The sequence below is a fragment of the Coregonus lavaretus genome (genome assembly GCF_964263955.1).
Source record: "Coregonus lavaretus genome assembly, chromosome: 20".
NCBI classification, from domain to species: domain Eukaryota; kingdom Metazoa; phylum Chordata; class Actinopteri; order Salmoniformes; family Salmonidae; genus Coregonus; species Coregonus lavaretus.
In genome coordinates, this window is record NC_140007.1 from 24,946,379 (window position 1) to 24,949,664 (window position 3,286).

General features: G+C 43.5%; 1 pseudogene across 1 annotated transcript; it reads left to right on the forward strand.

Annotated features, from left to right (window-relative positions):
- The first annotated feature begins 616 nt into the window (after positions 1–616).
- On the forward strand, positions 617–2,792 carry LOC311147531 (heat shock protein beta-7-like; annotated as a pseudogene). Its single transcript, XR_014615634.1, has 3 exons — positions 617–1,002; positions 1,980–2,112; positions 2,244–2,792. The product of XR_014615634.1 is annotated as a heat shock protein beta-7-like (transcript).
- The last annotated feature ends 494 nt before the right edge of the window (positions 2,793–3,286 follow it).

A 3,286-nucleotide genomic window follows, 5' to 3' on the forward strand; every position in this document is an offset into this window, starting at 1 on the left:
AGTTACATCATTTAGACATGAGCCTCTAAGTAGTAATCGGTTAAAATTAGTTACCACCAGTTTTGTAATAGTAATTAGTTGAAATAAGTATCCTAATACCAAATTTAACAACTGTTACCATGTAATATGTAAGTAAATACCAGGCAACAGACGTTTTATGCCTATGTTCCCGAAGAAATTAAAGAATACATGTTAAGTAACCACTGATCCACAAGATGATCAAATGTCATGACAAAAAAGGGAAACTGATGCTTACAGAGGGAAAACAACAGAAAATAAATAGATAGGAAAGAAGTAGAGTTTAGCCATTTCAGGTATCGAGTGTCTGGAATGCCAACTGTTGACTCAACCCCTCCTCTTGCTTTCCTCTCCCCGGCTCTCCCTCTCTTAACCTCAAACCCACATTGTCCAAACTTTTCCGACCACAGACCCCCCCCCCCCCCCCCCTCTCTTTATCTCTCTCTCTCACACACACAGGAATAAAAAAAACTGTTGGGCTCCACATATATAAGATCCTGTGTGTGTGACTGACTGGCTATGCTCATGGACAAACGTAACCGACACACTTATCCAAAAGACGGACACAGACACATCTTCAAACAGTGGGAAAGAAAACATAGCATCTTACAAACCACCTGACAGGAGGGAATATTGTTCAACTGACAGAGGAGAAATATTCATCCTTCTTCTGGATCTGCCCATCCTTCACTTTCCCTCTGATGTAAACTGAGTGGACTGGGCCAGGACTGAACCACTAAAAGGATCTCCTCTGTTTCTTTCTCTCTCCCTTTAAAAAGCGGATACTTTTCCCACCTCTCCGGCAGACTTAGCCATCAATGAGTGTGACCAACTCCTCTGCCCACCGATCGGAGTGCAGCTTCCAGCAGACCTCTTCCTCCTCCTCATCCTCCAACAACCCATACATGGAGAAGAGCAGGGGGCTTTTTGCAGAAGACTTTGGCTCTTTCATGCGTCCTGAAACGGATGTCTTGGGATTTCCCAGTGAGTTGATTTGACATGAATTCCCAATTGTGGACCAGCATTATTATAATCGACTTATTCCATACATACAGTATCAAATTCCATTTCTGAGTGAATTTGTCTGTGGATAATTCATACTGTAGGAGATGTTCTTGTATGTTGGTTTGAACATACATGTACATTAAAACCAATCATTCTAAAAGACAGAGGTGTGTTTGTGTCTCTGTGTCTGTGCCACGTACATGTGTATTGATGTGTGTTGATTGCCTGCTGAACTCTCTATAAGGCTCTGAGCAAGTGCTTGATCCGACGGCTTCGCAACAGGGCAAAGGGGAGGGAGGGTTGGTTGTTGGGTTGTAGCAGTAGGGCAGAGCAGGGTATTTCAGTGCTGTGATTAGTATGCCCATGCCTCCGGGAAAAGGAGGAGATTGCTGGTGATGGAGAGAGGACAGGGTAGGATGGGAGGGGCTAGGGGGCGTCCACCCGTCGGGAATATTGGACACAGCCAACGCCGTGATCTCACACAAAGAGAATGACTGGGACGACGCCTGGGAGATGACAGGCCAGACTGTTGCATAGCAACCAGCATACACACACACTGTGACACTGGGTGTCATGTAGCCAAATCAGACATATACCTGTATGTTAAGTAAGAATCACCCAGGCATCTCACACAGTGGAATGCTCATTTCCAATTTGAGGACACGCCTTCTAACATCGCTTTTTTCTAATCAACAGAGACGGTAGACAAGCCCAGCAGGGTTTCATATACTAGACAAACCTTTGGACTGTGTGTGAATGTATTGTGCATATACATGTATTTAATGTGCATATAAGGTTAAGTAAGAGTTATGATCTTAGTTATTAAGTAAGGATAAGACTGATTGGGCTGCACTCCCCGTCTGTAGAAAATCTATTTGTCTATAGGTCAAGAAAGGCTAGCTCTCAGTAAGCACATTACCTGCTGAAACTTCAAAATGTCTTGGTTGTGTTTCTAGATCAGACGAGGACAGCAGGGAAGATCAAGACAATGGGAGACAGCTACCAGTTCACAGTGGACGTCCAAGACTTCTCTCCAGAGGACGTCATCGTCACCACCTCCAATGACCAGATCGAAGTCCACGCAAAAAGGTGGGCAAAACCCTTTTTTAGTGAAACTAAATTCTCTATGATTTTGAGAACTCTATCTAAAATGTCTGAGAAATGTATGAGATATGCAGAATATCTTGGTCATTTTCTCATGTTTATCATCTCTTCAACAGTTGGCGGCGGACGGTACAGTGATGAACACTTTTACCCACAAGTGCCAGCTGCCTGAGGATGTGGACCCCACCTCTGTGACATCAACATTGGGCGCCGAGGGAACGCTTACAGTTAAGGCCCGCAGACACCCATCCAAGCATGAGCTCACACATACCTTCCGCACTGAGATCAAGATCTAAGACAGACTGGACTCTCTCATGACCTCTGCTCCCTCGCTGCCTGTAATGTGTAATGCTATATACTGTGTTTCCCATTTCCTGTCTTTACTATTACACCTGTCCATTTTGTACGTATGTCTTCCTCTTCTGCCATACTACCTCCTCCCATACATATCGCTGCCTTGAATTGACAATAGTTAGCCTACTTTGTTCTTATGTTTTCACACATAGGGTTGCAAAATACCTGGAACTTTCAATAAATTCTGGTTTTCCAGAAAACCTGGTTGGAGGTACCCGGATTTCCTGCTTACTCCCTCCTGTTAGGGGGGGATTTCGGGAAAACCAAGGAATTTATTGCTACCCTAATCACACATCACCTCCAAGTGTGTGTACACGCTATCCCATCCATCAATGAAGTATTGCTTCTTCTTCTGAACTCTACAGTACTTCGTTTTGTGAATAAAGTAGTTGATTGATAATACATTATTTCCAATTTTGAGAATATAAACTGTTGTGTACATCAATGTATGGTGTTTGTCTATTCATGGCTCTGAAGTTCTAGGCCAGTGACAGAAAGAAAAAACTAATTCAAAAGTGCAAAGAAATGCCCATCGCTACATTTCTCACTTACCCCTTTCAAACATTTACGCCAGAGCTGTCCATTATTTTAGCATGTCCTTATGAGCATTAGAAGCACATATTATAAAAGTTTAGGGCAGCACAAAGTAGTAGTGAGAGAAGTTTATCACTGTGTCGAGAACCACATTGGAGAAGCATCTTGAATACGATCAGGCATAGTGCGCCATCGCGTGGCCATTTTAAAAACCATTCCATACGCAGGAATAAAACTGCGCCTGCGCAATATGTAAACTATCCACCCGGCC